A 24,937-nucleotide genomic window follows, 5' to 3' on the forward strand; every position below is an offset into this window, starting at 1 on the left:
GTGGGTCAGTACAATTTTGGCATAATTGCACTTGAGACACGTGTTGCGGGAGTTTCTTTAGCTCTCCGACTTCTTTGATGAGGTTTTTAATTTGTTTCGAGAGAAATTTTATGATTTTGATAGGATCGGAGGTGGAAAGAGGTGTTGCTGATGAAAGGTGCTCTTTCATGTTCCAATCGTGATGTTGCAAAGTCATCTCCTCGATCAATCTTCGGGCCTCGTCTGCGGTGAATTTCATGAAGTTACCTTGTGAAACAGCATCAAGAGTAGACTGGATGTTCTGGTTCAGTCCTTTGTAGAAGGTCAAAATTTGAACAGCGCTCTCAAGACGGTGGTTCGGGCATCTTCGAAGCAAATGTTTGAATCTTTCCCATGCAGTGTAGAGTGATTCATCGTATGCTTGTTGAAAGTTTACGATATCATTCCTAAGTCTAATTTGTTTTGATGGTGGAAAGTACTTGATTAAGAAAGTTGTTGCCATTTCCTCCCATGAGGTGATTGTAACGACCCGACCAAAACCGTTATTGACGGCGCCGTTAACTTAGGTCCCGTTGCGTGGTCGTAGTCCCTATATGAGACTCGTTTGACCAAAATTATGTCGCATTCATTTGAAAGGTACAAGACTTGCAAGTTTAGTTTACAAAACCGTTCGACAACAAGTCTAAGTTTACAAAAGTCATAAAGTATCAATGAAATAACTTGCGACATAATATAAGTTGAAAAACACAGTTGCTATAAATAGCGTAAGTATGTAAACAAAAGTTTGAATCCAAAGGTGCTATCACTAGCGTATGTATGTATGTATCTTGACTCCAAGCAAATAATCAGAGTGTATGCATGTATGCTTGACCCCAAGCAAGTATGAGTGTACGCGGAAGCATGTATCAAATAGCCAAGTATGAACCTGAGAAACATATAGAAAACTGTCAACGAAAAACGTTGGTGAAATCATAGGTGTATTAGTAAACGTTATATTTTGAACCACAAGATTTAGTATTTCCATAAATTGATCATCCAAAAGTTGCATTCCAAAAGTTGGTTCGCGAGCACCCAATTATCAAAGCTTAACATTCCTTCCATTGTATACCCCATCACTTAGTGCTAGAACAAACACTGATTCTCGAAAATATATTTCATCCGTAGACGGTAGCGAACCGTCAAAGATGAGGGTTGTCAACCCATATGGCCATATAACATAAGTTCTCGCTTACACCCGGCAAGTGTAACTAATGATAATCGAATTGAGGATTTTCGTTCTAAACTCGCTGTAGAATGTTTGTTTTCCTTGTACTTGTGTTCAAAGTATAAAAGTAAGTAGTACAAAATGTAACAAAGTATATGTTCCTCAGCCCACAATTTAAAAGTATAAAAAGTTGTTGAAAAGGTGGGACTATGATCTCACCTCGAGTGCACGAGTATAAAGGTACTTCAACAAGTAAACGTGTGCATGAAAGTTGCTTAGCCTTGACCTAAACAAGTAAGTTGTATCAATTAACCGGTTACGACACAAGGTCGGGTGAAATGTGTTCAATTAGTCCTATGGCTCATTACGACTCGATTAAATATAGCATGTGAATCACGTTGTCAAGTTTCATACAAGAAACAAGTATAAAAGCATGTTAGAATGATTGTATAAAAGTTTGGTTAAGTTTGACTAAAAGTCAAACTTGGTCAAAGTCAAAGTCAACGGGGTCGGGTCGGGTATCCGACAATTTTCCCAAGACGAGAAGTCATATAAGAGCCTAATAGTCAAGTTTCATGTTAAACGGAGTTTTAGTTAAGCGGAAACATTTTTGTGACATTTAAAAACAAAAGAGAGTGGCCTGGGGCTTTTGCGCGGCGCGCACTGGGTTGCGCGGCGCGCACCCAAGTGCAATTTCTGGTCAGAACTCAACCAAGAAGGCAAACATCTGGGATCTCTGATTCTGCGCGGCGCGCGGGTAAATGCGCGGCGCGCACCATGCTGTTCAGCTATTTTCTGCAGTTTTCAACTTATGCACGAATCCAACTTCAAATACCCATAAATCCTAAACCGTAAACATCCAAAACAAGTATCTTATATCGTTGGAAAGGTATTTTGACAAGGAATACAACTAACCACTTTTCATCAAGCAAAAACATCATTTACAATAACCGAAAACTCATCAATTGATCAAGAAAGGTTTATTTTCAAAGTTTCAAGTTCGTAAAACGTATTTTATGATTCGGGAATCCAATTTACACATACGATATGCCGTTTCGAAGGTAATTAAGCATACATTGCATCTAAACACTTACTAACAAAATTAACAAGCATTCAACGCATCAAAAGTTCATTTCAAAGTCTATCAAACCCTAGTCAAATATCACAAAATCCTTAATCGGGTTTTTGAAGTTTTCTTAATCAACCTACACATCAAAATGTAGCTAATGATACTAGTAACACAATTAAAACATGCACTTTAACAATCTAACAACATTAACTCATCCAAAATCAAGGATTAAGCAAACCCATTTCAAAAACTCAAACTAGTTACTCCAAACCACAAATCGAGCAAACCAAACATATATTCATGTTAGACTTGAGCCATAGACACTAACTAACACCATTTCAAATCAAAAACACGAATTTAGAGAAATCTAGAGTTTTAGAAATGTTACCCAAACGAGATGAAGTTGGTATCAAATTGTAGAGGATGAAGAGAGGATTCCAAATATGTAATTTGTTTTGAAGTTTGCTTCCAATCCCGAATTTAGATGATGATTCTATGAAGTTGGGGTTTGTGTGTGTTCTTGCTAGAGAGAAAGAGAGAGAGATGGAGGGATTGAATGGTGGTGAAATGGGTTGACTAGTTGACCTAGTCAACTAGTTTGCCCATTTGGCAACTCCGGTCCCTCGAGTTTCAAAGCGGGTGCGGGATTTAACCAAACGAATATTTTTATAACGCTCGGGTAAACGGGTGATGTCAAAATTAAATAGCGGAAATATAATGAACGTTACTCACGGAAACTATTAATTTAAATACGAAAGATTATGTTTTAAAAAAAAAGACGGTGTTAAAATTAAATTTAACGGAAAAACGCGGGATGTTACATTATCCACACCTCAAAAGAAATTTCGTCCCGAAATTTAGTTGGAAGTAGTAGTTGTCGAATCTTCTCCGAGATCTTGCGTTGACAATTCTACGGATGAGGGAAGGTACGTCCTTGGTATTTCAACGAACTTTGACGGTCGGGATCATGTGTTGTTTTAAAGTTTGGTTTCACGATTCACGGTTTCAACCGGTCCTCCTAGGAAGTGAGGGTTATCGTCGATAGTGAGTTCATCAAAGGAGATAACAAGTTCTCATTTCGCAAAACACGTCTTTGAGTTGATACATCGAATGTAGGATAAACGGAGACCCAAAATGAGTCGGAAAAGTCTAAACGGCTAGCGACGGGTCCAAAACACCCCAAGAATTTAAAGGATCAAAATATCGCGGATTTTGCTTCCTACGTTTTCCCGAAACGGATTGCACCTTTCCAAGGTGCGACTCTTAACGTGACGCGGTTTCCCACGTGGAATTTGAAATGTTTACGTCTAACATCGGCGTAGCTCCTGGCGATTACGAGTCGCGTAGGGTTTTACCTGAATATGAATAAATTTTCTCGGTTGCTCTTGAATAACCTCGGCCCCGGTGAATTGATCATCGTTTACTTGGTTCGACAAAGGAGAAAGACGTTTCCGGTCACATGTGGTTTCAAAAGGAGTGACGTTAAAACTCGAATGAAAATCATTGTAGTACGAGGATTCGGTTAAAAGAAAATACTTTTCTCAAGTAAATTTGAAGTTGGTAATACAAACTTGTATTATGGTTTCCAAGGTTTAAATCGCATGTTTGTTCGGTCCGTCGGGTTGTGGATGGTACGCGGTACTCATGTCTAAACGCGGTCCCGAGGCTTTTTGTAAGGTACTCCAAAATCTAGAAGTGAAACGAGGATCTCAATCCGAAACGGGGTACATTTCCCTAAGGCATAGTGAACAAGTTTGCTAGGAATTGAAAACGTTAGCTAGGACAAGTTTCTCAAGAAAATTCGCGTCGCGGAAGATTTATCGGTTTCCAAAAACGTTCGTCGGGGCAAGTTCTTATCGGGTTTTGAAAACGATTGTTAGGACTATCCACCCTCGCGGCGAATATTTGTACGACGTGAAGAGTCGCTCTCCATTGCGAATTTAGAATAAGGACCTCCTGAACCGGAAGTACGAGGGTGATGCCAGAGAAGTTTCCGCCCCGATGTGAGCATAACGAGTAAATTGTAGTTAGTCAACAAGACTGCACGAGGACGAGCTAGTATACCCATGTGACATACGGTTGAAGTCGAATGGAATCGGTAATTCATTCGGAAGCATAAGTATAGTTCGACAAAAGTCGAAGGGGTGTCCCCGGTATGGTTGTTATCAATATTCTCGGAGTTTTCGGATGTCCAAACCTGAAAAGATGAAGTCATGTACATGGCACATGGTGGTGTTTAGGTTGATCGAGTCTAACCACCATCGCGTGTCACTAGAACTTTGGTATGTCTTACCGTAATATAACCACGTTGATCGAGTGTCGTTATATTACGCTAACTCATACTTCCATTCCCACATCACTCTATAGATTCAAGTTCGTGTAATCGCGAAAATCTAAAATGAACAAAATGTAACGACGTCTCAAACGTGACTCGTATTAAATCGAAATAGTTTCTACAACTCTAAAGAAGCGTTTCCCCGCGGGAAGTGTATAAACGATTGTTAACGTCAAATCGGTTCGATTCAAACAATAATGTATTTAGGTATGAAAAGAGTAACGAGTCATGATAACGAGTAGCACGCAACCGTAGTGATAAATGTTGATGACGATACTCACCTAGAGTAGTGATGGTAGTAACACCAAAAAGTAGATAGTAAGAAACACCAGTGGGAAAACGATAGTAAGTTGAAATGGTGGCAAATAACAATCCGGGAGACAGAGTTCCCGAACAAGTGTGACTAATGAAGTCGTCGTCATCCATACGTGTATGAATCATGAATTTACGTGTGTCACCAAAAAGTGGCGGAATACGAGTTCGTATGACGAAGGTTGGGTACCATTAAAAAGTTTTCCTAAGAATGATTCAAGTATAATGCACAAGTAGTCAAGTAAGTGCTATCTATAGCAAATGTATGTCAGAATGCAATGGCTAACTATCCGGTTGTAGTCTAGACTCACTAATGCGTCCTAACGACTCTGTTAGACACACTAATGCACGTCCTAGTTCCCTACAACCAACGCTCTAATACCACTTGTAACGACCCGACCAAAACCGTTATTGACGGCGCCGTTAACTTAGGTCCCGTTGCGTGGTCGTAGTCCCTATATGAGACTCGTTTGACCAAAATTATGTCGCATTCATTTGAAAGGTACAAGACTTGCAAGTTTAGTTTACAAAACCGTTCGACAACAAGTCTAAGTTTACAAAAGTCATAAAGTATCAATGAAATAACTTGCGACATAATATAAGTTGAAAAACACAGTTGCTATAAATAGCGTAAGTATGTAAACAAAAGTTTGAATCCAAAGGTGCTATCACTAGCGTATGTATGTATGTATCTTGACTCCAAGCAAATAATCAGAGTGTATGCATGTATGCTTGACCCCAAGCAAGTATGAGTGTACGCGGAAGCATGTATCAAATAGCCAAGTATGAACCTGAGAAACATATAGAAAACTGTCAACGAAAAACGTTGGTGAAATCATAGGTGTATTAGTAAACGTTATATTTTGAACCACAAGATTTAGTATTTCCATAAATTGATCATCCAAAAGTTGCATTCCAAAAGTTGGTTCGCGAGCACCCAATTATCAAAGCTTAACATTCCTTCCATTGTATACCCCATCACTTAGTGCTAGAACAAACACTGATTCTCGAAAATATATTTCATCCGTAGACGGTAGCGAACCGTCAAAGATGAGGGTTGTCAACCCATATGGCCATATAACATAAGTTCTCGCTTACACCCGGCAAGTGTAACTAATGATAATCGAATTGAGGATTTTCGTTCTAAACTCGCTGTAGAATGTTTGTTTTCCTTGTACTTGTGTTCAAAGTATAAAAGTAAGTAGTACAAAATGTAACAAAGTATATGTTCCTCAGCCCACAATTTAAAAGTATAAAAAGTTGTTGAAAAGGTGGGACTATGATCTCACCTCGAGTGCACGAGTATAAAGGTACTTCAACAAGTAAACGTGTGCATGAAAGTTGCTTAGCCTTGACCTAAACAAGTAAGTTGTATCAATTAACCGGTTACGACACAAGGTCGGGTGAAATGTGTTCAATTAGTCCTATGGCTCATTACGACTCGATTAAATATAGCATGTGAATCACGTTGTCAAGTTTCATACAAGAAACAAGTATAAAAGCATGTTAGAATGATTGTATAAAAGTTTGGTTAAGTTTGACTAAAAGTCAAACTTGGTCAAAGTCAAAGTCAACGGGGTCGGGTCGGGTATCCGACAATTTTCCCAAGACGAGAAGTCATATAAGAGCCTAATAGTCAAGTTTCATGTTAAACGGAGTTTTAGTTAAGCGGAAACATTTTTGTGACATTTAAAAACAAAAGAGAGTGGCCTGGGGCTTTTGCGCGGCGCGCACTGGGTTGCGCGGCGCGCACCCAAGTGCAATTTCTGGTCAGAACTCAACCAAGAAGGCAAACATCTGGGATCTCTGATTCTGCGCGGCGCGCGGGTAAATGCGCGGCGCGCACCATGCTGTTCAGCTATTTTCTGCAGTTTTCAACTTATGCACGAATCCAACTTCAAATACCCATAAATCCTAAACCGTAAACATCCAAAACAAGTATCTTATATCGTTGGAAAGGTATTTTGACAAGGAATACAACTAACCACTTTTCATCAAGCAAAAACATCATTTACAATAACCGAAAACTCATCAATTGATCAAGAAAGGTTTATTTTCAAAGTTTCAAGTTCGTAAAACGTATTTTATGATTCGGGAATCCAATTTACACATACGATATGCCGTTTCGAAGGTAATTAAGCATACATTGCATCTAAACACTTACTAACAACATTAACAAGCATTCAACGCATCAAAAGTTCATTTCAAAGTCTATCAAACCCTAGTCAAATATCACAAAATCCTTAATCGGGTTTTTGAAGTTTTCTTAATCAACCTACACATCAAAATGTAGCTAATGATACTAGTAACACAATTAAAACATGCACTTTAACAATCTAACAACATTAACTCATCCAAAATCAAGGATTAAGCAAACCCATTTCAAAAACTCAAACTAGTTACTCCAAACCACAAATCGAGCAAACCAAACATATATTCATGTTAGACTTGAGCCATAGACACTAACTAAAACCATTTCAAATCAAAAACACGAATTTAGAGAAATCTAGAGTTTTAGAAATGTTACCCAAACGAGATGAAGTTGGTATCAAATTGTAGAGGATGAAGAGAGGATTCCAAATATGTAATTTGTTTTGAAGTTTGCTTCCAATCCCGAATTTAGATGATGATTCTATGAAGTTGGGGTTTGTGTGTGTTCTTGCTAGAGAGAAAGAGAGAGAGATGGAGGGATTGAATGGTGGTGAAATGGGTTGACTAGTTGACCTAGTCAACTAGTTTGCCCATTTGGCAACTCCGGTCCCTCGAGTTTCAAAGCGGGTGCGGGATTTAACCAAACGAATATTTTTATAACGCTCGGGTAAACGGGTGATGTCAAAATTAAATAGCGGAAATATAATGAACGTTACTCACGGAAACTATTAATTTAAATACGAAAGATTATGTTTTAAAAAAAAAGACGGTGTTAAAATTAAATTTAACGGAAAAACGCGGGATGTTACAGTGATAGAGTTGGGTTCTAACCCCTCGAACCAGGTATTTGCATGAAGAGTTAAGGAATAGGGGAACAGATATAGATTAACTACATCTTGTTCAACCCTGTTTTTCTTATATGAGTTAGATAAGGAGAGGAATCTATCTAAGTGAGAGTTGGGATCTTCAATTGGTAAGCCATAGAATAGATAGTGATTCTGAATGAGTTGTATGATGCTAACCACAAAAGACACTTCGTTAACCTCTGGATAGAGTATCGGTCCTCCTCGTCCTTCTAACGAGGGTTTGGTAATTTCAGCGAGAGTGATGCGTGTGGCCATCGTCGAACTATCGACGGGTAAGTGTGGATCTCGCCGGATGGGTACAATGTATGATATCGGATAGAAAAAAGGATGTGTCAGAAGAATGCTTAGCGGTCTACGTAGGTTAAACCATCCTAAAGGTTCACCAATAAGGAATTCCATTTTAAACGTTCTGAGTAATCTAAATTAAGCTAATATTATCTAGCCTAACTACGGCAAGCTAGTAACTTCTGACAAAGCTAGTCTCAGTCAAAAGGGTCTCTTAAAAACTAACTAATCTAAACAGGCTCCAAATCGTACTACCGCTCCCTGGCAGCGGCATCAAAAATTAACTACTACCTATTTTATGCCCGAATCGGACGGTTTATTTATGCGGTGTCGTTAGGTCGTAAAACTTCAATTCAGGATATCAACAGAAGAAGTTGATTGATTAATTTATATATGCTGGGCCCAAATCTATTATTCCTTCCTATGGGTTAGCAAGCGCAAATATGACCTAGGGTCGTTCCTTGAGCGGTCGAATTTGAAACGGGGCTTATTAAGATAATTTAGTGATTAAGATGTGTTTGTACATAATTTAGTATCTAATACTAGTGGCCAAGTACACCTTTTGTGGAGAGACAGGATCCTTTTGGTCCCAATAAATTGGCGACTGTTCGGAAAATCCAACAACCAAGTCCAACTGGTTTATTTTAGACACCACTTTATCCGGAATATCAAATTATGTAAAGGCAATAGCTGGGTTGATTTGATTTATAATTGTATTTAAAATATTAAAGAAATATAATTAAAATAAACTAGCTAGCATACAACAGCTAAGGACAGAGAAGACGTGGTTCACCATGATTTAAGATAACGTAGTGTCGGGATGATTGCGAGACACTCATTGGATAGATATACCTTGGTGTAAATACTAGATTCCTTACTAATTGATTTCTCAATTAGAATGTCACGAGGAACTAGGCTATCGTGATTCTGATCGGCTGGACTTTGCTCAACTCCCGACGCTTTATCCGGTTTAAGGATATAAGCCGTCCATCTTGGATGCAATGCATACCTTGGGCGCACAAATAAAGTAACATAGCCATATAATATCCAACCTTTCTTAACACCTTAGCGTATCACCTAAGTGAGTGGTTATGATTGTGTTTCGAATTCCTTTCTGTCAATGGTTTGGTAAAATCTAAGGGTTTGTAGACAAATTAGAACCTTTGATAGTTCTAAGTCATCCCTAAAGATTTAAAAGCTTAGTTTGTATTGTAGTGCATAAATTCTCATTTATGATTTAAACCAGCCCTTACTTAAATCTACCCAATAAATCCCTTAGTTATCCACCATGTACTAGACTTATAGTGGTTCCATAGCTTTTAACCTCGACCATGCTCAAGTGGTCCTATAGTACATCGACATGACTCTTATACTCTTGACCAATGTCTTGATCTGGTCCTACAGTTATTCCCCATGTACTTTATAGTATTTCTGATGGGTTCATACCTTGACCAATGTATAAACACAGATAATTAATTACCTTATAATTTTCGACTTTATAAAAGGTTTTAATCACATTTATTAGTGGAAGGACGATAATAACGAGGTTTAATATCATAGACAGAAAGTGAGTACGAAACGATAATCATCCCTAACTAACATTAATAAATCATGGCAAACAATCAAGCAATTACTCACATATCATGGCAACAAGCATTTCTAATATTAATAAATCAAAAACATCGAACAAGAATATTATAATAAATTAATAAAAGAAAGGATAGATGTTACCGAATAATGTTGGCAGAATAACACTTGTATTTCTTCATTATATCCATAGCGTTACAATACTTGAAAGCTTCTACTACTAACTACATACTATTCTCCTATTGATCACTAGAGAGCGACAATAGAGAGATAATTATTTTCCTAACCTCTGTACTTTTCTCTCTCTAGAATCTAGAGAGAGAAAGTAGAGAGAGAACTAATCTCCTACTGATCACTAGAGAGCGACAATAGAGAGATATTTAGAGAGATAAGTGAAGAATGGTGTGTGTTGAAATGGATGAAAAAGACGCTTTAAATAGACTTGAATTTTACCTGCAAACGGCTGGCAGGCCGTTTGGGAGGTCGTTTGGCAGGACGTTTGGCAGGTCATTTAGCAGGCCGTTTAGCAAGCCCGTTTGCACTGGCAAGCCATTTTTGGTGTCCGTTTGCTGGCAGGCCGTTTTTCCTTATGGCAGGCCATTTGGCAAGCCGTTTGCTGGATCGTAACTTGTATTTCACCGTTTTCGCTCTAAAATCTTCATTTTAACTCCGTTTCTGATGATTCTTGCACACACGTGTTCGTACTTAAATATCCTACAACATGAGATTAAGTAAATAAACTTTTACAAAAATTATAAAATAAGTTATTTAAACGCGAGTTAACCGTCTTAGCCGGTTTTGCTCGTTTTCCCCGTTTTTCATCTGTTTTTAGTTATTCTTGAAACATAGCCTTCGTAATGACATAATATACCAAATGAAGCAAATAAATGCTTATTTAGATGATAAGGTCAATTACTTTATCATAAATGGGGCTAATATCAGGGGTAAAAACGTGACTATTTAGCCGATATCACCGGTAATCGTTTATATTCAGCGGATCATTCTTTTTAGGAATGAGTGTCACAAATGATGCATTACACCCTCTCGAAATATCACCCTTTTCCCAAAACCAAGTGATCGCGTCTACTAACTCGACTTTTATAACGTTCCAAAAATTTCTTAAAAAATATCAAATTGTACCCATCTGGACTCGGCGCCTTTGAACCACCACAATCATTAATATATTCAAAGATTTCTGATTCAAGAAACTTACTTTCAAGAGAAGCTGCTTCATCACTGGATATTGACAGATACGATAACTCTTCAAGAGTTGGTCTTAAGGAACGTGTCTCTTCAAAACGTGTATTAAAATGGCAGTAAGCTGCTTCTTTCAAGTCCTGCGGATTTTCATTCCACACTCCATTCAGAATAAGACCACGGATATTGCACCTGTTATAGTTACGACAAATTACCGAGTGAAAGTATTTTGTATTTTTGTCTCCCTCTAGAATCCATCGCACACGAGCCTTTTGCTTTAACATGTTGACTTTTACCTTTTCTATTTCTTTTTCTAACCACTGTTTTCACGTATTTTGCCACATTATAGTTTTCGAATCATCCAATAGGTCGGCTCAGCTTTAACTTCATACGATTTGATATCGGGCAAAAAGTCACGTTTTTACCCCTAAATTAAGCCCTAAAACAATACAGATTAAAACTTTGTCCACAAAATTATCGCAAATTAAGTAATTACAAAGGCGATGCAAAAAGAATCAAGTAAAACGGAGCTAAAACGAAGATTCTAGAGCGAAAACGGTGAAAGACAAGAAATCAAGTTACGATCCAGTGAATCAAGGCTGACCAGCACCACATACGGCCTGCCATACGGGCTGCCATACGGGCTGCCAGTATGGAGTATGGCCTGCCACACGGCCCAGCAAACACCCCCAAGAAAAGGCCTGTCAACCATACGGCCTGCCAAATACGGGCCACCATACGGCCTGCCAGGCCTATTTTGGCAAAAACCTGGTCTATTTAAAGGGCCTTCTTCATCCATTTCAAGAAACACTCAACTTGCAATTCAATTTATATGTTCAATCTTTTAGTTAGTTTTTAGTAGTAGTTAGCTTAGCTTTTATTTTTTGGAGGATATCCTGGCGAGTCCCAGCGATCTTGGGCAGATTTGTTCGGCCTTTTTAGGTTTTTATTCGAAATGCTTGTCTTTTATATTAAACATGTATTCTTACTTTTTATGTTTAATAATGCGTTCCGATATTGCCATGATAGCTTAACTTATCTGTATGTTGCCATGATAGAAGTTTGGGTTAGCGTAATTATGTTAATTTAGTACGATTACTGTTATAATACTGAACTAGGAAGTCTGATAGATTTGTATGCTAGCATCTTAAGGATTGACCAACTTAGGTTGTGATCAGGACTTGTCCACCTATATGAAATTAGCTACTTCATAGGATTAAGACCCCTGTTTATACTGTATCTGAAGATTCTATGAACTCGGTATGACCGGAGTTCCCGAGAGGCATTTAATGCACTTTTAGGACACAGAACCTAGGAATTGAGACATGAATGACCTAGTATGCCTATTGACTGTTCCAAAGAGACCTCTTAGGAGCTGTTAAGATCTAGTTAGTGCCTTTACTGTATGACCCAAGCCTATTGCATGTTCTTGTCTTATTGTTGCCTTAGGTCTTAGTCATATCAACTATTTAGGTACTCATTAGGTTTCTATCTGCTTTACTATCAGTATATTAACTGTAATGCTGTATAATGTTTGATTTGTTGAGATCTTATTAGTATGATGAAATGGTTGTTAGTTTTCATTTAAGGTTTTACCAACTTAAACCGACGGACTCCTTCCGTTTGTGATCAGTGTTCAATCAACACGGCGCGTTGTTATTCAGTTACCTAAACTGATAACAAGGGTTAGGATTAGAGCTTAACTCACTAATAAACCTAGTACTTTACTGAGGATAACCTCCGAGGTATTGTTACATTTCAGTTATACGACCAAGTGACATACTTCTCACTGCTCAAAGAGAACTCCGAGAGTTCAGAGATAAGTAGGTCTGTGTAATTGGCTCATCCAACCAGATCTACGTCAATCTAAGCATAGTCTTAACATAAGCATAATTACCTTTCCCTAACCCAATACTGATGTCTTGGTCAACATTTTCCTAATCTGCATACTCCGGATATCCTTCCACTTTATTTACTTTTCTGCATTTAGGACCTTTAGCTAAAATCAACTACTATCTTTTATCCAGGTAATTTAACTAAAAGACAATTATCCACTTGATCTTCAATTCGTTAATCAGCATAAAATTCGACACTAGGTTAACTTACACCTTCTACACCTTAGAAAGTAAAAGTAAATTTAGGCCCCGCAAAATATAAATTAAACGAAAATCTCTGCATGCTATACCGAATCTGACGCCCTGCGACCTAACGACACCCCACGAATAAAACCGTCCATTTTTGGCTATATCAGCAAGGAGATATCTTCTTGGCGCCGCTGCCGGGGAATCGAATATTTTAATCGAGAAAGATTTTAAGCAGACAAAGTATTGTTTGGTGGTGTCTAAGAAAGACAATTATACACGGACTTGGTTATTGGATTTTCCGAACAGTCTCCAATTATATTGGAACCAAAAGGATCCTGCCTCTCCGTAGTCCGCCTGGCCACCTCGATACGAGTAATCTGTGAGAAGTCCTATCAGTTAAGATATCCGATCTGGTTAGCGATCGAATTTTAAGAATAATTGTTTTTTTAAAATTTTCGATCCTTTTAGTAAATTAATATTTTCTAAAAGTTACTTTTAAGTCTTTTTAAAACAGAAAATATAAATAAATAGAACAATAATATACCCTTGCTTCTATGCATAAGTCATGCTTAGAGGAAATAGGAGGACCAATCACCTTAGGAACCGAAGAAACTCCTGAAATCAGTTCACACATGATTAAACTAGTCAGTATGATCTGTAAATTTCAAGGATTACCGACTGAAAATCCTAACTTTCATATAAATAAATTTATCAGTCTGGTTGACTCTTTTAAGAAGTAATCAAACGAGAAAAACATTTTAAAACTTCATCTTTTTCAATATTCACTTTCTGCACACGCTTCAGCATGGTTTGACGCACTTATCCCGAATTCAATCTGTACATGGGAGGATTTTGCCACTAAATTTCTAAACAAATTTTATCCACCCTCCCTGCAAACCTGTTTAAGAAATGACATCACAAACTTTTCTCAAAAAGAAAATGAGTCATTGTGTCTAGCATGTAATAGAGTAAAGATGATGTTTAAAAGATATCCGAATCATTCGTTAAGTCGGGCAGATAATATCTGTACGCTTTACAATGGTTTGACCAAGGGTGATAAGTCTCTCTTAGACATGGCCTCGCAAGGCAATTTTATGTCCTGAACAGCAGACGAAGCATGGAATCTCTTGGACACAATAGCTGCACAGCAGGAAGATTGGAACAATGAAGCTGCTGAGAAGGATGACGTCTTCGCTCATACGGTAAAAATGTTGGAAACCAGGTTACAAGATCTCACCCTCACTCTTCAAAGTTTACAAATTCCTAAAAACTCCGATGCTACTAGAACCAATCTAAGGTATCCTTACCCTAGATGGGCACACAAACAGCAAAATAGCTCGGATCATAATATAATATTCCCATTGCACAAACCTACTCTCCACTCTAAGGAAATTTTAGCTGGATTTATGAAAAAGAAATATATAATAAACCTTCAAGTCATAGAATGCCAGAACAAGTTCGACATTTTAATAAAGACTTTAGAAGAATTAATCACTAATTTTCAGCTTACGCTTAAACGATTAACCACTAAAATTGATATAGAGTGTAGTGAGTTTGATGCCCTAGTAATTACTAGAGGAGGGAAAGAAACAACTATTAATATACCCATACAAGATTTTTCCGATAAGGAACCTGTGCCAATTGACCCATTCATCAATCCACCGGAACCTATCTCTCCTAAGGCCCCGGAAATTATTCCGCGCGCCCGCATACCTTTCCCAGGTAGGCTTAGGAAGGAAAAACAAGAAGCAAAATTTGCTAAGTATTGGGATATTATTAAGAATCTGCATTTGAATGTACATCTAGTAGATGCTTTAGTAGAAATGCCGAACTGCGCCAAATTTTTCAAAGAAATGCTTTCAAACAAAGAGAGATTAAGAGAGATAGTTAGCTTGCCCTTAAGTGAAGAATGCTCGTTAGTGTTACAGCATGGAATTCCCCCTAAGTTAGGAGATACAGGAAGATTTACAGTACCTTACTACCTGCAAGATGTCCAAATTAGCAATGCGTTAGCAGACTTAGGAGCCAGTGTAAACCTAATGCCCTATTCATTATTCAAAAAGCTAGGATTAAAGTTCTTCTCTTCAATTCTCGGTTCAAGAAGTTCGCGGGAAAATTTAGATCAAGATGGAGTGGCCCATACAAAGTTGTACACGCTTTTCCTCACGGAGCCGTGGAATTGGAAGGACCTACTGGTAATTTTAAAGTTAATGGCCACCGGTTGAAAGCCTATCTAGAAGACTACGATAAGGAGGAGCACCTCTTCTCCTTTGATCCATTTTGAAGATCTGACAAGGAAAAGTCAAGCTGTAACGACTTGATAAACAAAGCGCTCTTGGGAGGCACCCCTTGCTTATCCTTTTTATTACTTATTATTTTCTTTTCAATTATTTTCAGTCTTAAGATATTACCTCTGTGTACTAACAACTAAGCGCCATACTTGCGCTTAGTAATTACTACCTCCGTCTCATTCCAATAGTCCATAGATAAAAAACACGCAGTTTTAGGAAATCCCACTAACTTCATTTCTCCACCAATGAAATATCTTCTCTCTCCAGATCCACCAATGAAATATCTTCTTTCCTTTCTATTTATGGAAGTGGACTATTAATTTAGGATAGCCGAAAATGAAATACTGGACTATTGGAATGAGACGGAGGTAGTATAAAGTTTGTTGAATGTGTTTAGGCGAAATGCCAAGCTCAGGAGCTTCAGTTTACATTCCTGTTTGCAGGAGGAGGACTCCTGTAGTTTACTCATTCGGAAGCAGTGCTGATCAGAACAGGCCATCAACAAGGCAATTAGGCCCAAGGCGTTTGATATTAGAGAGTATTGAGGGGGATATTAGCACAGCACCACCAGCTCCTCCCGTTCGACGATCTAGACGTTTAGCCAGGAGACCAGCTGAGCACACACAGTTGCCAGATACGCATGAGCCAAAGATAGTGATACATTACGGAGCCACGTTAAATGACCCTGATGTCGCATGGGCACTACTCAGAGATCAGCAGAGACTTTACAAGGCTCTGAGAGCATACCTCCAGCGCGAGGGGATGCCACGCAGTACTCTGGGCCCATCTTCATTTAGGCTAGCACGCCGTGTTCAGCCGACACAACGAGCTACACCCAGGCATTCCACACAGGCCTTAGTTCACTCAGTTCACTCAGCTTCCATGCCTGCACATGCTACTCCTGTTCCCATCACGCCGCCTGCCCCAGTCACCAAGCCAGTTCCAGTCACTGAGTTACCAGAGGGTTGTCATCTAGTCACTATTCCCATTTCAGTGGAGCCAACAATGGCCCAGGCATTTGAGATCACTGGGAGCATATCTAACGAGGAGCCTATCCTAGACTTATCCCACCTGGAGATGCCAACAGACTTATGTCTAGATTCACTACTAGGCCCTGAGTTAGATATAGGGCAACCTCTCGAGTACTTGCCAAGCCTAGAGGATGTGGATGATGAGATCTGTAGATATTTTGCAACGCCAACACAGCATTGACCAGGATAGTATCCCATAGACTACTTTATCTTTATTTTATCTTTTAGTTTTTTTTAAAAGCATTGTACTAAAAAGTTATATATAGTGGAAATGCTGCCTTTCTCTTTTTGTCCTTCATGGAGAAATATTATTAAAAGAGACTGGTACGTAGGAGATTGACCGTAGGAAGTCCCAGCACTAGGAAAGTAACACGACTATAGGGAAGTAATCCTTCCTCAAACCTATTTTAATTATAACGCACTAAAATCTCTAAGTGTGGGGTAACCCCCGCAACTAACTTAGAATCTTAGAAGTCAATGTCCTTAATTTTTAAAGTATTAAAATATTCTTTCTAGAGAACATTAGGGACAATGTTCTTCTAAGTGTGGGGTAATGGGTAAGGTTTTTAAAGGTCGGAAGTTTTAATAGTCAAGTAACCATAAATCGCAAAGTTTTGAAAAATTCTTTTGTCCAAAAGTAATTGAGCAATGGATATTGGGTAATTTTGAAAAATTCTTACTTTGTTTTCGCCCAAAAGATCTAATAAAATTGCTAGAAATCGGTTTTCGGAACATTTATTAGAATGGAACGATTAAGCTGAAACTTATGTTTTGTGTCAAAAGATTTCTTTTAAGAAAATATGTAAAAGGCTACGCATGATCAAGCACGACCCCTACTCTAAAAAGTGAGGAATATTGGACCCAAAGTATCTGTATGACCCATCAAATCTGCAGTACTTTGTTATTTCAATTGATGAGCGTGCCGGTGTACGGTTCAAGTTAGAACTTGGTTCAGACATACGTTTCAAGACCAATGGTTAGTGAGCGCCATACGTGGTGCAGGTGCGATACTCCTTCCGAAATCATTCTGAATAGAGAAGACAAAAAGCCATCCGTTTCCGTTTCCACTCCACGCAATTTAAACCGACCAACTCACAAAAAAAGAGTTGATGAATCAGAAATATTCACCCCAAATTCACTCTCAAAATACACCATTCACATTCATTCCCCTTTCCATTCATCCAAAGATCCAGAGATCAATGAAGAGATAGATCGATCAAATTCACTTCAAAATCACTAGTTAAAGGATTCCGAACCCCTGATTGTTTTTTATAGGTCAAAGACCTATTTTCAGTGGATTATCACTTCCTCTCTGGGCACCAGGAACGAAAGACAAAAGTTATGAAGAAAGGGTATGCCAAAAAAAAATGTTTTTGAAAGAGCAAAGTCTCTAATAAGGCAAAAAGAAACCTGAGGAGATGCCCTGAAGAAGAATGCTGGAAGAGCAAAAGAAAAAAAAAATTCTAGACAAAGTCTTAGCAAAATCTGCCTCTTCCGAAGAAAACCTTTACGGAATTCTCAGCCATTATCTATCCAAAATGGATACTCTGAAGAATCAAAGTCTATCAATTCTCTCAAAAAATCAAGAGATCTGGATCTCTTTCACCAAATTCATAAATTTCCAACCAAACCCTATAACCCGTCTTCCTCTTGAAAGAATGCTTAGGAAGAAGATCAGTATCGTCCTTACTTAACCAGTGGAGATATCGATGCTTTACCAAGCCTATGATAAGAACTGTTACACGACTGGCTTCTGAGTGGCAATACAATTAGAATAGGACACCCTAAACACTTGAGTGATATGAGTGATCCGTCAGTGAGGAGCCTGATCATGTATACTCTACATCCGAGAGTTGGAAAGTACGCCTTTTCCACTATGGACGCAATTGAAATCTAGCGATCAAAATCATCGAAGCTCGAAACTTTTTCTAATACTTTCGAAAGATGTGTCGACTTCTGATGAAGGCATAATAAAAAGATCTACGAGTGGGGTAAGGAAGAATCTATTAGAAAGATGCTTATATTCTCGCTTTCTTGCTTGAGGACAAGCAAAGCTAAGTGTGGGGTATTTGATATCAGGCAAAAAGTCACGTTTTTACCCCCTAAATTAAGCCCTAAAACAATAAAGATTAAAACTTTGTCGGCAAAATCATCGCTTTTTCGGTTGATTTTGTAGATTAAGTAATTACAAAGGCGATGCAAAAAGAATAAAGTAAAACGGAGCTAAAACGAAGATTCTAGAGCGAAAACGGTGAAAGACAAGAAATCAAGTTACGATCCAGTGAATCAAGGCTGACCAGCACCACATACGGCCTGCCATATGGGCTGCCATACGAGCTGCCAGTATGGAGTACGGCCTATCACATGGCCCAGCAAACGCCCCCAAGAAACGGCCTGCCAGCCATACGGCCTGCCAAATACGGGCCACCATACGGCCTGCCAGGCGTATTTTGGCAAAAATATGGTCTATTTAAAGGACCTTCTCCATCCATTCCAAGATACACTCAACTTGCAATTCAATTTATATTTTCAATCTTTTAGTTAGTTTTTAGTAGTAGTAAGCTTAGCTTTTATTTTCCAGAGGATATCCCGGCGAGTCCCTGCGATCTCGGGCAGATTTGTTCGGCCTTTTCAGGTTTTTATCCGAAAAGCTTGTCTTTTATATTAAACATGTATTCTTACTTTTTATGTTTAATAATGCGTTCCGATATTGCCATGATAGCTTAACTTATCTTCATGTTGCCATGATAGAAGTTTGGGTTAGCGTAATTATGTTAATTTAGTACGATTACTGTTATAATACTGAACTAGGAAGTCTGATAGATTTGTATGCTAGCATCTTAAGGATTGACCAACTTAGGTTGTGATCAGGACTTGTCCACCTATATGAAATTAGCTACTTCATAGGATTAAGATCCCTGGTTATACTGTATCTGAAGATTCTATGAACTCGGTATGGCCGGAGTTCCCGAGAGGCATCTAATGCACTTTTAGGACACGGAACCTAGGAATTGAGACATGAATGACCTAGTATGCCTATTGACTGTTCCAAAGAGACCTCTTAGGAGCTGTTAGGATCTAGTTAGTGCCTTTACTGTATGACCCAAGCCTATTGCATGTTCTTGTCTGATTGTTGCCTTAGGTCTTAGTCATATCAACTGTTTAGGTACTCATTAGGTTTCTATCTGCTTTACTATCAGTATATTAACTGTAATGCTGTATAATGTTTGATTTGTTGAGATCTTATTAGTATGATGAAATGGTTGTTAGTTTTCATTTAAGGTTTTGCCAACTTAAACCGACGGACTCCTTCCGTTTGTGATCAGTGTTCAATGAACACGGCACGTTGTTATTCAGTTACCTAAACTGATAACGAGGGTTAGGATTAGAGCTTAAATCACTAATAAACCTAGTACTTTACTGAGGATAACCTCCGAGGTATTGTTACATTTGAGTTATACGACCAAGTGACATACTTCTCACTGCTCAAAGAGAACTCCGAGAGTTCAGAGATAAGTAGGTCTGTGTAATTGGCTCATCCAACCCGATATACGTCAATCCAAGCATAGTCTTAACATAAGCATAATTACCTTTCCCTAACCCAATACTGATGTCTTGGTCAACATTTCCCTGATCTGCATACTCCGGATATCCTTCCACTTTATTTACTTTTCTGCATTTAAGACCTTTAGCTAAAATCAACTACTATCTTTTATCCAGGTAATTTAACTAAAAGACAATTATCCACTTGATCTTCAATTCGTTAATCAGCATAAAATTCGACACTTGGTGAAATTACACCTTCTACACCTTAGAAAGTAAAAGTAAATTTAGGCCCCACAAAATATAAATTAAAGGAAAATCTCTGCATGCTATACCGAATCTGACGCCCTGCGACCTAATGACACCGCACAAATAAAACCGTCCATTTTTTGCTATATCACGATTGCGCCAGGTTCTTAAGGACATCTATTTCACCATCTAATTGACCAAACATAGATCTACTCCAAACTTTGAGTGCTTCTTTGACTCCTTTCAATTTATTCATAACATAACTGTGACGCCCCGTACAAAATTAACATGTACGGATCATCACCAACAGGATCATTACAAGGTCAAATACTATATGCTGTTTTAAAATAAGTTTGCATTCATAAGAAAAGGTGACATCATAACCAACGTCAAATGTTTAACATACGAAAGTAGGCTTCTACGAAGAGAAGCAATTAACATAAGTACGAGACCCGTAGGTCATTACAAATTCATTGTTTCAAAAGTAACATAGTTTGAATGCAATATAAATGTTTTATGCTGAGACATTTCTAACAGAAGCAGCGGGTGTCTACACAGCAATACTACAACAGCGGAAGCAACCAAACCTCTAAGCACCTGAGAAAACATGCTTAAAAATGTCAACACAAATATTGGTGAGCTATAGTTTAAGTATAACAGTAATGTAAGGTAGGCCACAAGATTTCAGTGTTTCAAAATAGTATGAAAAGTATATGTTCAACCGTGGGCACTTGTTAACTAACTTAACGTAATAACACCCCCTGAAAGTACACTTGACGAGTGCGTATGTTTATGAAGTATTAAACACCCGTTAAATGCTATCGCTACTAGCCCGAGTGTGGATGTCAAAAAGTTTATGCCGTTGTATAACCCACACATATATAAAGTTTAAGTAATCGTGCCTAGTATGTAAAATGAAAAACGCGCATGTATTCTCAGTTTCCAAAATAGTTAAAGTAAAAAGGGATGCTATAACTCACAGTAAAAAGTAGTAAAGTCGGTACGAGAATAAGTAAGCAAGTAGTTGGTCTGGAAGGTCCTCGACCTAAGTCAAAAGTTACTAAGTTAGTAAATCGTTCCCAAAGGTTTAAAAGTATGTTAATTAGGTCTTAAGTATCATCATCATTCATCATTAATCAAAAAGTGCAAAGTAAGTTTCAATCAAGAATAGAGTTTGAGATAAAGGCTAACTTCGTTCAGTCGCCATGACCTCAATACAAACTGAAATGAGGTAAGACCAGTGGCCATGGCTCCGTATATGAGTCCCCTAGTTTCTGACTAATTTCCAGAACTAAAATCGTCTTCGTTTGACCGTGGCAACAGTTTAAGTGCGAGTAGGTTAGAAATTTCAGCACAACGTTAAAAGGATGTAGTGACTTTCGGAAGGCCATAAATCCTAAACCGTAAATCGGATTAAGACAAGGCCTATATGGAAAATCATCTACTCGAACCGAAATACCTGGAAATCAACTTTTCCAGTAGCCCAGGTTATTGATCAGACCCATAAAACAGTAGGTAATGTGCTCCGGTGGGTTCTTGGTGCTTGATGCTCATCACGGTTCTCATCCTTGATGCGTATAGCTTCAAGTGTACAACTCGTTGATGTGTTTGCATCATCTTTACCAAGTTTTGACCATCATAACACTAATGTAAGTATAATATATGTAGCACAACTCACTTAAGAGTTGTATGAAGGTTGATGAACCAAAGTTACATCAAGATCTTAGATCTGACACACATACATGAGTTCTAATAGTAATATTAAGCTACAAACTTGAAAGTAAACTAAATAAACAAGATCTTAAGTTGTAGAACTTAGATCTTAGCTAGATCTTAAAGATCCTAGACTAGAAAGTCTAGATCTAGTATTCTTAAGTTAGATCCTAAGTTATAATACTTGGATCTTTACTTTAATGAAACCATAAGTCATTTTAATCTTGTAGAATGTATGTAAGCTTATAAGCTCTTATTAACAACAAAATTAGAAGAACATAAGCTATAGAAACTTAGATCTAACATAAGTGTACAAAGTTATAACTAGAAAGTTATACTTCCATGTTCTTGAACTTATAAAGTTAACTTTAGTTTCAAGAAATATGAGATCAAGTTTAACTAGTAATACTTGACCAAATTAACAACATCACAACTTTAAATAAATAAAATGAAGATATAAACTAAAGTTACAAGTATTATGTTCATGTTTTTTTCATACTTGAGAAGATTCAAATCAAAGTTTGGATCTTAAGGAAATAAACTTCAAGTCTACAAAACATGAACATAAGTATGATTATAAAGCTCCTGAACTTTTAGATCTTTAAAATATTTAAGTGTAGAAATATAAGTTATAAAAACTTAGATCCTTGTTCTTGGTTCTTCATCAAACAAAGATGAAAGTAACAAGATTACATGAAGATACAAGCTAGATAACTTGATCTTTAACAACAACAAACAACAACAAGTAACTAAACAAGTGAGAATGATGATGCTAGGATTCGGTTATAAGGAAGAAAAGAAAGAAAAAATGAAGTTGTTACTTACAAAGTTTTGAGAGAGAAATGAGAGTAAAAGAAAGTGTGTAAGTATGTGTGTGTAAAAGTGAAGGAATGCTTGCAAATAAGTAACCAAAAAAAAATGAAAAATGAACTCCCTCCCCCTAGCTTTGGCAGACGGTTTGGGTGGTTAAAAGGGAAGTCAAATTGCTCACTTTCAAGTATTAGATTATGGTGTAAACTAGGATGGGTAATAAGGTTAAATGTATGGAGAAATGGTCTTGCATGCTTGAATAATTTGTCTCCTACTTAGCTTAATTAAACCATGCTTAACATTAATAAGTTACTAGCTTAAAAGTGGGCTCACAACTAGTCTATTAAGAAAGTAGGGTGGGCTTCCAAGTACAAATATATAAGCCCAAGTACAAGTCCATGTAAGTATGCAACAATTAAATAAATGAAGCCCAAGTAATTAACTACTTGCATTAGTTAATTAAAATGATTAATAATAATTAATCATGAACGTAAATAATATTCTAAATATTATTCGTGAAAAGTACGTGTGTCACAAAGACAAGCCGAGATATGTAAAGTCAATTACGATAACAAGTAAATGTATAAAAATACATTTATTAAAGCGCAAGTATTAATAATAAATATTAATAATATAAGTTGGAAAATCCAAGGTCGTTACATTACCCACCTGTTAAAGAAAATTTCGTCCTGAAATTTTAAGCTGAGGTAGATGGAGGAGTTGGGAAAAGGTGAGGATACTTTTGCATCATTTGATCCTCTCATTCCCAGGTAAACTCAGGTCCTCGTTTGGCATTCCATTGGACTCGGACAATCGGAATCTTGTTGCATTTCAAAGTTTTGACCTCACGGTCCATAATTTCAACAGGTTCTTCCACAAAATGGAGTTTGTCGTCAATCGTAAGTTCCTCCAGTGGTATGACAAGTTCCGGTTCAGTAAGACACATCTTCAAATTTGATACGTGAAAAGTAGGATGAATATGTGTTTAGTTGATTTTAAAAGTCAAGTTAGAAGGATTAACTTTTGTTTGCGAACAAGTTTAGAATTAACTAAACTATGTTCTAGTGATTACAAGTTTAAACCTTCGAATAAGATAGCTTTATATGTATGAATCGAATGATGTTATGAACATCATTACTACCTTAATTTCCTTGGATGAACAGAGCTCAATTGAGTCGGAAGATCTAAACGGTAAGCAACGGGTCCAACACGCTCCAAGATTTCAAAAGGACCAATGTATCGTGGGTTTAATTTCCCACGTTTTCCAAAACGGATTATACCTTTCCAAGGTGTGACCTTCAACATTACACAGTCACCCACGTTGAATTCGAAGTCTTTACGTTTAAGGTCGGCATAACTCTTTTGACAATCACGGGCCGTCTTGAGTCTCGCTTGAATTTGGGCAATCTTCTCCGTTGTTTCATGGACTTCCTCCGGTCTGGTGATTTGCTTTTCGCCCACTTCAGCCCAACAAATATGAGAACGGCACGTGCGGCCATACAATGCTTCGAAAGGTTCATCATTAATACTCGAATGATAACTGTTGTTGTAAGAGAATTCGGCTAGCAGCAAATGCCACTCCCAAGCCTTTCCGAAATCAATAACACAAGCACGCAACATATCCTCCAAAGTCTGAATCGTGCGTTCACTTTGTTCGTCTGTCTGTGGGTAATACGCAGTACTCATGTCGAGACGAGTCCCCAAGGCTTCTTGCAAAGAACGCCAAAATCTAGAAGCAAAACGGGCATCTCGGTCTGAAATAATCGATAAAGGCACACCATGACGAGATACAATTTCCTTTATGTATAGCTGAGTGAGTCTTTCCATCGTATTCATTTCCTTCATGGCTAAGAAGTGTGCAGATTTGGTAAGACGGTCAACGATAACCCGGATGGTATCGTATCCGCCCACGTCTTTGGTAGTTTTGTGATGAAGTCCATCGTTATCCTTTCCCACTTCCATTGCGGGATTTCCGGTTGCTGAAGTAACCCAGATGGCCTTTGATGTTCGGCCTTAACCTTTGAACAAGTCAAACACTTCCCAACATAAGTTGCAACATCCTTCTTAAGATTAGGCCACCAATACTGTTCCTTAAGATCGTGGTACATTTTACCGGCTCCTGGATGAATCGAATATCTTGACTTGTGGGCTTCGTCTAGAATGAGGCTTCGCAAATCCCCATAACTAGGCACCCAAATTCTTCCGGCGAAGTATAGGAGTCCAGTCTCCTT

The 24,937-nt window shown here is 38.0% G+C and overlaps 1 non-coding gene across 1 annotated transcript; it reads left to right on the top strand.

The window, feature by feature from the left end:
* Positions 1 to 326: 326 nt before the first annotated feature.
* On the top strand, positions 327 to 433 carry LOC139873752 (small nucleolar RNA R71). Its single transcript, XR_011767475.1, has one exon. It is a non-coding gene; the product is annotated as a small nucleolar RNA R71 (small nucleolar RNA).
* Positions 434 to 24,937: the final 24,504 nt, after the last annotated feature.

The sequence above is a fragment of the Rutidosis leptorrhynchoides genome, chromosome 10 (assembly GCF_046630445.1).
Source record: "Rutidosis leptorrhynchoides isolate AG116_Rl617_1_P2 chromosome 10, CSIRO_AGI_Rlap_v1, whole genome shotgun sequence".
Classification (NCBI taxonomy): domain Eukaryota; kingdom Viridiplantae; phylum Streptophyta; class Magnoliopsida; order Asterales; family Asteraceae; genus Rutidosis; species Rutidosis leptorrhynchoides.